We start from the raw sequence: 12,325 nt of genomic DNA, 5'->3' as shown, positions 1-12,325 counted from the left end.
TACCAATTCTCTTGCCAGTTGCTTACTTCAATATACCAGTTCACTCTTCAGCATATTGACATCAATGACAACATACAATATCATCATGTCATCATACACTGCACATATGCAAACAATCTCCCCCTTTGGCATTGATTGCAATATACAAAGATATCTCTTTGCTTCACATCTTCTCCCCCAAAGTTGCAGATATCTTCTCTACATCAAATCTTCTCCCCCTTTGACAACAATGCCAAAGTGGAGGCACAAGCTTCCCTATTCCACTATGCTACTCCCCTTGAGGAGTAGCATCCTTCAACACATCAATCCTAAAAATATTTGACATTGCAATACCTAACTGATGTGGAGCACATACCTTTAGTTCACCTCTTGAAGGGTTAGCACCCCTAATTCACCTCTTAGATAGGTAAGTGTAGCCTTTCGTAGAGGCTTGGTGAATATGTCTGCTAAGTGCTCCTTACTGGAAACATGTTCCAATACAACCTCTTTGTTCTGAACCTTTTCCCTCAAGAAATGATACTTGAGCTCAAAGTGCTTGGTTCTAGCATGCAAAACCAGATTCTTGGAGATGTTAATTGCACTTGTGTTGTCATAAAATATACTTACTGGTTCAGATATAGGAACTTTGAAGGCATTTAATACATGCTTCATCCAAATTGTCTAGGGGCAGTTCATAAATGCTGCAACATACTCTGCTTCTACTATAGACTGAGAGATACAACTCTTCTTCTTACTCATCCATGAGACTATTCTACCACCAAGAAAGAATGCACCACCGATTGTGCTCTTCCAATTATCCACATTACCAGCCCAATCAACATCTGTAAATACTTTCAGTTTGAAATCATTACTATATGGATACCATAATCCATAGTCAATAGTTCCCTTCAGATATCTAAGAATCCGCTTGACTGCTACCAAGTGGGATTCTCTTGGGCTTTTTTGGAACCATGCAGTAATGCCCACTACATGTGCAATGTCCAATCTTCTATGTACTACATCATGCAACTTACCAATCATTGATCAGTATTCCTTCTCATTTACCAACATTAAGTCATGCTCTTTTGATAATTTACAACCGGTCATCATCGGTGTACCAACCGGATTACTATCTTCCATGCCAAAGGTCTTCAACACCTCTTTGACATATTTGGACTGAGTGATAAAGATACCATCTTTCATTTGTTGGATATGTAGTCCAATGAAGAATTTAATCTCTCCTATTAGAGACATCTCAAATTCCTTCTTCATTTCTTCAGCAAACACATGGCTCTAGGTGCTTGCTTCAACCCATATAGGGCTTTATGTAGCCTACACACCATATCACTATCTTTAGATAAGGAAAACCCATCTGGTTGCTCTATATACACTTCCTCTTCAAGTATTCCATTCAGGAATGCAGATTTTACATCCATCTGATACACTTTGAATCACTTGAAGGCTACATAAGCAAGTAACATTCAAACTCCTTCTAGTCTAGCTACTGGAGCAAAGTTTTCTCCATAGTCTTCTCCTTCCTCTTGAGCATATCCTTTACATACTAACCTTGCTTTGTTTCTATCCACTAAGCCATCTTCATTCAGCTTGTTTTTGAAAACCCATTTGGTGCCAATGACATTTTTGTGCTCAGGTCTGGGTACTAGAAACCATGTACCATTCTTTTCTATCTAGTCAAGTTCCTCTTCCATAGCCTTGACCCAGTCTTCATCTTTGTGAGATTATTTAAATGTTTTAGGTTCAAACTCAGAGATCATGCAAGAATTCTCTCTGACTTTTCTTCTTGTAAGGATTCTTGCATCCTTATCTCCTATGATCTGCTTTGGTTCATGATTCAGCTTTATATACCAAGGAATGATCTTGGCCGATTCTTCTTTCTTTTCTTCTTCATTCTCATCTTCATCAGTATTAGCATTTGCATCTACCGGTGTAGGAACACTGTTACTGGTACTTAGTTGTTTTGCAACTAGTTCCCAGAAGGTTACAACTGGTTCATTTACCACTACTCACTACCGATTTCCTCAGTCTTCTCAAAGATTTCATCAATTCTCACATTGATGATTTCCACAATTCTCTGAGTCCTATTATTAAAAAACTTGAGAGTTTTCCTCTTGGTGGAATACCCTAGGAATATTCCCTCATCACATTTTGCATCAAAGTTGCTCTAGTGTTCACTCCTCTTGATATAACATTTGCTACCAAACACTCTAAAGTAGCTTACCACTGGTGTCTTACTAGTCCAATACTCATAAGGAGTTTTATCCTTTCCTTTCTTGATGAGAACCCAATTCATAGTGTAGACTGCAGTGCTCACCACTTCTCTCTAGAAGGTGTGAGCAACCTTCCCTTGAATCAACATTGTTCTGGCTACTTCAACTACAGTTTGGATGTTCCTCTCTACTAGGCCATTCTGGTATGGAGTCTGGGGGGCAAACAATTTCCTTTTGATGTCATTCTCTTCAAAGTACTTGTTGAGTTCATTAGAAGTGAATTCTCCTCCTTGATCAGTTCTAAGGCACTTAATCCTTTTAATGCTTTCCTTCTCTACTAATGCTCTAAAAGCTTTGAACTTTCCAAAGGATTCAGACTTATCTTTCAATAATATGACCCACATCATTCTTGAGCAGTCATCAGTGAGGATCATAAAGTATCTATATCCCTGCACACTCCTAGTTTTCATAGGACCACACAAATCAGTATGCACAAGATCAAGTAAATTGTTTACAGTGAAAGATTTACCTTTAAAGGTTGAGGAAGACATTTTCCCTAGTTGACACTCTCTGCACAAAGGATTTTCTAGTTTTCTCAGAACAGGCAATCCTCTAACTACCTTGATCTTATTGGCCTTCATAATATTATCAAAGTTTACATGGCAGAGTCTCCTATGCCATATGCAACTATCATCAAACATAGCCATTAGACATATACTGATATTTGCATTTAGCTGGAATAGGTTATCTTTAGTCTACATACTAGTGGCCATCAGTTCACCATTCTTTCTTTTGATTTTGCACACTCAATTTTTGAATTCCAGAGTGAGTCCATTATCATTCAGCTGGGTAACACTCAAAAGGTTGTGTCTGAGAACTTCTACCCAATATACATTATCAACACTACTTTTTCCATTTAGAGAGATGGACTCTCTGCCTTTTACCATACATGGTGCATCATTACCAAATCAGAGTACACCACCATCATACTCTTCCAGAGGTAGAAATGTACTCCAGTCACTAGTCATATGGTGAGAACAACCACTATCAATAATCTAGTCATTGGAATTATCAAAGTGGGAGACAAGAGCCTTCTTATCAGACACATCTTCTTTAACTGCCACAAACATAATGTCTTCACTTTCTTCATCTTCTGACTCCTCATCAATGACACCTTCATCAACTGCTACAAAATAGTTTCTCCTACTTCCTCCTTTGAACTTCTTGAACCTTTCTAGTTTGTCCTTATTATCACCATTAGGATAGTTTACAACAATGTGTCCTATCTGGTTGCAAGAAAAGCATTTCAAAGGGATCTTACCTCTGTATTTACCAGTTCCCTTAGGAAGTCTCTTGGCAAGAAGAGCTTCAAATTCCATTAGGATCTCCTCATCATCCATTTCTCTACTTTGTCTTGGTTCACAACTGGTACTAGATTCTTTTCCCTTTCTAGATGGTGTAGCAGATGCTCTAAAGGGTGATTTAGTCTTCTAAACACTACCATCAAAACTATTTAGCTCATATGCAGTCAACTTAGCAATGATGGAATCAAGGGATACCTTTGTCTTGTCAATAGATCTCAACTCCTGAATAGTAGCAACCCTTATTGCGTAGACCAGTAATAAGGATCTCAAGACTTTTCTCACAATGGTGGAATCATCTATCTTGCCTCCTGCACTCTTGATGTCTCCAACAATAGTTTTGATTCTTATCCCATATTGTTGAATGTTCTCACCTTCAACCATCCGCATGTCTTCAATCTTTCCCCTAAGGCTCTCTTCCTTAGCTTGTTTCACATGCTCATCACCACCATAGATATTCTCCAGAGTATCCCATACTTCTTTGAGATTGTCTTTATCCTGAACATCAATAAATTCAATGTCAGATAGACTACTGATAAGGGCTTCCATGACTTGCCCATTCTCCTGAATCTCTCTTCTCTGATCATCGGTGAGAGTACCAGTAGGGATAACATAAGAATTCTCAACATAGTTCCATTGTTGAGCACCCATGCTTCTAATGTAGATCTTCATTTTTTCCTTCCATATTTTAAAGTTATCTCTATTGAACTTTGGACCTTCCCTCTTCATCATTAGAATGGGATCTTTTCCTCAAGTGATTAAGCTTATAACATAGAGGACCTGGAGGACGCTCTGATACGAATTGATGGATAATGATGAACAGTTAGTACCAAACCGGTACCAAGAGGGGGGGTGAATCAGTAGAGACAAAAACTTTCCCTAAACCGCTTTGGCAGCAAAGACTATACTCAACTAGTAAATAGTATCACTAGTCTAAATCAGGCCACTACCGGTAACACACAGTGAGACTGTGAAGGACCTAAACCGGTAACACTTAGATCATCACACAACCTAATATCTTATTTCCACTTCACCCATATGCATACACATGTAATTTACCATCAGAAATATAATAACTACTAGTTCAACATGATTTACCACTTTGACATAAAATACTAAACCATCACATGAAAGGAATCACACATGACACACTAAATTTTCATGTGGAAACCTAACTGGGAAAAACCACGATGGGGATGAATACCCACAAGTTGTTCTTTGAACTCTTTTGAAGTCCCCTTTGTTAAGAGCCTAGTCCAGTTAAAGACTATTACAATAGGTTCTACTAGGAACCGATTCTGCTAGGGATCACCCGGTTAAAGGATGACTAAAATACCCAGTTAAGGGTTAAACCCTATTAAAGGTTACCTTGTTAGAGGATTATAAGAACTCAATGATTTTGAGTCACCCTACTAAAGGATTTATAGTAAGTTGGTTAAAGCTACCCTATTAAGGGATTTTCCAACTATTGAAGTGGTTAGAGGTCAACACGTATTACAACGATGTGGTAATAGTAGTCAATGCTAATGTAGATCCGCTTTGGTTCTTTCCTTCTACAATCACACTCTGCAGGTATCTACTCTCTTATTTGGTCTAGCAAGAATCACATATCTCTACACTCAGATACACACACACAACATTTTCCAACAACCTCAAAATGAAAAACAACATTGACCTTATAGGAAACAGATAGGTCGGTAGCATGAACCCTAAACCCTAAACATTTAGATTAAGCAATTCAGACGGTTCAATCCTAACCAGTGAACACATTGCATTGAATACAATAGTCTTGAATAGATCTCAAGATGTTCTCCAACATTCATTCTTCACCACATCTTGGAGGCTGATAACCCATCACATGTTCTCCACCATTTACAAAGACTTCACACATTCCCGAGGTAGATAGGATCAATCTCCTTCATGCAAGATCCTTCACATGCACAGGGCTGATGTGGCAACATGATTTGATCTTTATTATAATGCTAACTCATCACACAATGTCATCGGTTGAATCATAGAGGTTTGGAACACTTCAACCAGAAATCGTAAAGCTGAGACTACCAACTAGTAGTCATACCATATGAAACCTTGATACAAAACATTCCATATACCGGTTCACTCAGACAAACATACCGCTTCACTTTTTCCCATATACCGGTTCACAACATCATACCAGTTCTCTTACCAGTTGCTTACTTCACTCTTCAGCATATTAACATCAATGATAACATACAATATCATCATGTCATCATACACTGGACATATGCCAACACTATTCAGATTGATCAAATAAACTATTGTTTTCTAACAATTACAACAAAAATTAAATCCCTTAACCGAGTAAGCTCTAACAAGCTTGGTTACTCATTAAATCCTCTAACAAGGTGGTCCATTAGTTTGGATTCTTAAATCCTCTAGTGAGGTTACTGCTAATAGGTTATTGTGCTTCTAACAAGGCATATTTGTAAATCCCTTAACTGAGTGATTCCTAACTAGAATTAGTTCTTAACATGACTTATTGTGAAGCTCTAACAGGCTTTGGCTCCTAACAGCGTGAACTTTCAAAGAGTTCAGATAGCTATCCTTGTGAGTCTCATCTCATAGTGGTTTTGACCTATTTGGGTTTTCCACATATAAACATTTGTGTCAAGTGGTGAATGCTTTTGTGGTTGTGATCTTATTTGTTGATTTGGTTAATCTCTGATAAGGCATGTTAAGTAGAAGAATTAAGAGATGAATATGTTGAGTTATGATCTAGCATTGTTGATATTCACAAGATTGAAGTTGTTTATGTCGTGCCCAAACTTCTGGGCAAAAAATGAAACAATTTTTTTTTTTGACAACATAAACTCATAAAATAACCTACATTTAAAATGGAATCAACTTAATTTTATCTTAACTAAGATGTAAATAGAAATTGTTTACTAAATTTGGAATAATTAATTCAATCAATAATGCGACAAGTATTAATGAAGACTGAACATTCCCTAAGAGGACCATCGCAATTTAAAGATAATTCTTTTTTTTTTAAATATAACCAATAAGGTTAACAATCTCAATAATGATATTTGCCAAATAATATAATTTGTATTATAGCCAATTTTAAATTCCCCCTAAACCTTCAAATTTTGACTATTAATTAATTTGGCGAATGCTGACCTCATAGGCTAGAATCCACATAAAATAATCAATAATTTTCATTAATAAAATTTCCCAAATCAAATTTAACCTAACATCCATATTTAATTTAATATAAAAATTATCTATAAAATTAATAACCCTTGATTAATAGAATTATGTCAATAATTACGATAATAAATCTATATAAAATTAATCCCCCAATTTAATTATGCCATGATAAAAGTCTATATTAAAATCAATCTTCCCTATGGTCCAAAATTAGGAGTTCAAAATTAATTTCACATTTAGCAATATTAAATTGGGGGGATTCTTTTTCAAATTTTAAAAGAATTTCCCCACTCTTCTTATTTTATTTAATATTTTAATTGTGAACCCTAGTTAGGGTTGAGTCACCCCTTTTTACTCCATTTTAAAAACAATGTTATTAATTCTTTTCTTTTCTAACTACTAACTCTAACCCGAATATCGGCTAGGGTTGCATAATACATTTACTTCTATTACTTAAATGCTAACCCTAACTTGAAATTGAGTTAGGGATGCATTTTTCCATTAAACTTAATTATTTCTTTGCCCTTTTTGTTTGCTCATTTTTTTTGTGTGTGTGTTTCGTGTGTGTAGGGGTTTGAACAAGTGGCGGTGGCCATGGAGGTGGGGCAAAGGGGGACCAAGCTCGCAGGGCAGGGAGGCTCCTCGGGAACCACTATGGATACCCACAGTGGCGGCCGGTGCCACCCACTTTGGGCACCCATAGTAGCAGCCGTGAGCCATCCACTATGGTTACCCACAGTGGTGGCCCTGTGCCGACCACTGTGTGTAACCATAGTGGCGGCCCGTGCTAGCCACTGTGTTTACCCATAGTGGTGGCACCCCCCGTGCCGTCCACTCTATATAAACACAATGGCTCAGCCCCCGCCAAAACACGGTATACCCCTTAATAAATTTTTTTATATATATATATATATTTTTTGGTATAATATATATATATATATATAAATTTAATATATTTATTTCTATATGTACTATATAGATATCTTGTAATGCATGCATGATTTTTTTTTTTGAAAAACAATGAGAATACAATGTAAGATTCTTTTTTTTTAAGTTTTCCAGTTTGCCCTAAATGCATTTTCAGATTTATAACCTAAGAAATATGATTGACAAAAGAAAAAATAGAACAGAAACACAATAGTTATCTTTCTCTTTCATTTCTTATCTACCTGTATTTCTAGATTTCTCTACTAAGTCTGAATCTGTATATTTTTCTTTTATCACATGACAACAAACTTTCTAAAATTAATAGATTTAACTAACTACATTCCTTTTCATTTTAAACTTCTAATAGTTAACTATAGGAAAATGTTATTTTACCTACTTTTATTTTCCGCACTTTTTTTTTGAGTAAATGATAGAAGTAAATAAAATTTACAGTAGCATTAAAATAGCCTAGAACACACTTTAAAACACTATCGATTTGTACAGTGCCAAAACTATTATACTTCAAATGTCTATTTAACCCTTTTTGCATTTGGAAATAATAAATCACTAGGACTAAGTATTTATTTTTATCTTACTAACTTTCCTGCTTTTCTACTTCATAATATTCCCATTTTACTTTCTGCATTTTTTTTGAATAAATGACAAAGATAAATAAATGACAGCAACATAATATAGTCTAGAAAACACTTAGAAATATTGAAAAATGCAAAACTAGTATTCCTCTAGTATCCATTTATCCATCATTTGCAATTTCAACTTAAAAAGATGCATTTATTATAAGAATAATTTGAATACAATTTGTCAACTTTTACAATGGGTGAAATACCCAACTGGTCTCTCATTCCTAATAAATGAGGACTTAAATAAAATAAATACATTTCTTATTACAAAATAAATACAACATAAAACTCCTCTTTTACATTTCTGCAACTGAAATACAATATTACATCTCCTATTCTTTTTCTGCAACTAAATAGAGTCAGCAAGACCATATCCAAGCTTTTCCTTCAATCCCTTCACAAAGCAATCTGCAATAAAAAATCTTAAGGCCGTGACCATGGAGAGCTCACCTCCTAGCCTAGGTTTCGTAGAAGCCACCCTCGAGCTTGGAGAACCAATACCTAGACGGGTTACATTCAAACAATACAAGAACAAGCAACGAAAAGCTCACAACAAACACATTCCCATCCCAAGTCTAAACTTCATCACATAATGTGATGTTTACATGGGTGGAAGTGGACCAAGTACCTTGAGGAGAACTGTAAGATAGTAGATCACAAGCCAACTCATGGCAACCAAGAACACAACATAAGTCCATCTTAACCCAACATCCTTATGACCCCCAAGGCATACATGCCATAATTTCTCCCCTTATGACCCCCAAATGCATAAACAAAACTATGTAGCAAGGGTCACATAAACAAACCCTTGAGATCACTCTCTTAAAGAGAGCCTCTCACTCTAAGGTTGTCAAACACCTTCCACCCCCAATACCATTTTGCACCTCCCAAGGGTAAGATGGCCTTGGATACTCCCAACACACAAGAAAATGCATAACAAAAATGGGAGAAGAATCACATAAAAATTTTCACAAATAAAATACAAGGGAAAGAACATCTACATTCAAACAATCTTTGAAAAAAAAAAAAATTTAACATGCAAAGAAAGAAAATGAACCAACCTTGAATCTGCCAAGGGTTTACTAGGGATAGCTTGGAGAAGAGCAACCCAATTCCACACTTATTTTCTTTAACACTTAGCCAAAATTCTATCCTAAATTGGTTTCAAAACTACAAGCTCTCATCTCCAAAGATGGAGAGTGGGTGATTAACTTCCTAAGTTTCAATCTCTTACCTAAGAAGGCTTCTCTCACTCTTTCCAACCTATTGGTTAGAGTGAGAGGCTCCCATTGGTTGGTCTTCCCTAGGTCTTACACACTCCTTAGCCAATGCACCTCAGAAAGAGGAATGAAATGGGGAAGAGGAATGACACATACCAAGAAGGTTATCTAACCAACGATGGCACCCCTAAAGATGAAATTCGGCCATCTAGGAAAATTCACTTTTTTGGGAGGTTAAACAAGTCCTAGGGGGTGGACACATGACACTCTGAGTTGACCCTCCTAATGGCTCACTATCCTAGATTTACTTGGGACCTTCAAGGATAATTTGGAAATATACCATTGGTAAAAAAACAAATCTCTCAAAAGGTGACATGACAATGCCAACACAACATACAACATATGTGTCAAGTGACACTACAAAAATAATTCCACATCATAAATACACACATGGCAATTGTCTCTTGTAGGATTTAAACAAATTAATAAATACAATTCAACACACATGCAAACATTTATGTTTACGAATAAAATATGATACATATGAGGTGTTGTCTCTCCAAATAGACAACCCTTGCTTTTACGAACATACATAGGTCTAGGCTTGATTCTCCATAATGTTTTCATGGTCACATGGATAATTTTCCTACACATCTCAATTACACGAGTATTTCCCAATAGCCTCATATAATATTAAACACATAAATAATAATACACATCAATCACTTTTCATACAATTGGCATCATACAAATCAATTTACCATATATCAAAGCAAATCCACATAAGCAATTATCATAATCCTCATAAATTTGATCCATTCATAAGATATGCATCATATTTCTAGCATTAATATAAAGTCCTACAAATCAAATAATGACATACACCATCTCAATGTTATCCTATTATAGAATGATATAAAATTCTATATCCACAATGCATAGAAATGAAGCATCTATATATTAATTTTATCCAATTCTTGGGATCATATAAAGTTCTATATCCATAATGCATAAAAATAAAGCATCCATAATAGTTCCAACATGAAAATCACTGAAATGCTAGGATGGGTCAAGGTAGGGCCTCATGCCCTCCCCCTCTAGGCATGAACTTCCTCCTTGAGTTCATGAAAAAGATGAGTGTACTGTGATCTCATATATGTTGCATCCTCCCATGAAGCTGTAACCTCATCATAGCAATCCCACTGGACCCTAACCTGGTCCAGCTCTCAACCTCGAAGGGCCAACATCCAGTGAGCCAAAATGAAAATGGGCTCCAAAGCTAGCTACCCATCTGACTCCACCTAGAAGGCATCCCAATCTAAAATATGAGACTCATCATAGATATAGTTCCTCAAAATTGATACATGAAACACATCGTGGATGCGTGATAGGCTAGGTGGCAAAGCTAGGTGACAAGCAACTGGTCCTATGCTCTCAAGGATATCAAATAGTCTGACAAAGTGAGGTGCGATCTTAGAACCCTTTCCATAATGGATTGGACTCTTATGTGGCCGCACGCTCAGGAAAACTCTTTCCCCAACCATGTAACTCTAGTCTATCCTCTTTGCATCTACATACTTCTTCTGCCTATCTTGTGCCTCTTTAAGGCACTATCTAATCAAAATTACCTATTGACCAATATCATGAACCATCTTAGGACCTATGGCCACTCTATCCTCAATATGGTCCCAACTCAAAGGTGTCCTACAAGGTCTACCATATAAGGCCTAAAAAGGTGGCATCCCCAAAGAAGTGTGATGCCCATTATTATAGGAAAAATCTACTAAACGAAGGTACTCCTCCCATTTGATCTGATGATCCATGACTTACATGTGAAGCATATCCTCTAACACCTAGTTAACCCTCTCTATCTGTCCATTCATTTTTGGATGATAGGCTATGCTAAAATTGAGCTTGGTGCCCATTGTTACCTGTAATGCCTTCCAAAAGGAAGAAGTGAAGAGGGAGTTCCTATCAGAAATAATCTTGCGTGCAACACCATGAAGCCTGACAATGTCTCGCAAGAACACCTGTGCCACTGCTGGTGTTGTGAAGGTAGTCCAAACTGGTGAGAAGTGGGCCACTTTAGTTAATTTGTCAACTGTCACCAAGATAGCATCATGGCGATGAGATTACATGGGAAGAATAATGATGAAATCCATGGATATAGTGTCCCACTTTCACTTTGGTATAGCATGAGACTAGAGCAACCCACCTAGATGGTGGTGCTCCGCCTTGACTCTCTGACACTCTAGGCATCGAGCTACTAGCTCAGCAATAAGCTACCATATACCTGGCCAATGATATAATTATCTCAAGTTTAAATGCATCTTCTTAACCCTGGGATGCATTGCATAAGGAGCTTTGTGAGCCTCCATGACAATGAACTCTCACAAACCCCCAAGAGAAGGTACATAGATGCACTCTCTATGGCATAATAGTCCATCGGACTCTAAGGAATAATCAACATACTTCCCCTCTAGGGTCTCCTGTGATTGAATCACTTGACAAACCTCTAGATACCATCCATCCTCTGGCAACCATTGCAATATATGATCTCTCAAATCTATGCTCATAGATGTGGAGTATACCTCATGATGTCTCCTACTCAAGGCATCTAAAACTATGTTCTCCTTCCCCTTGATGTAGTGGACATCAAAATCATACTCACATAGAAACTCCATCCATCTCCTCTGATGGGCATTAAGTTTAGGCTGGGTGAAGATGTACTGCAAACTTTGATGGCCTGAATGAAGCTCGAAATGATGACCCAAAAGGAA

This window comes from Cryptomeria japonica, chromosome 11 (genome assembly GCF_030272615.1).
Source record: "Cryptomeria japonica chromosome 11, Sugi_1.0, whole genome shotgun sequence".
Classification (NCBI taxonomy): Eukaryota; Viridiplantae; Streptophyta; class Pinopsida; order Cupressales; family Cupressaceae; genus Cryptomeria; species Cryptomeria japonica.
Note: the sequence above shows the minus strand (reverse complement) of the source record.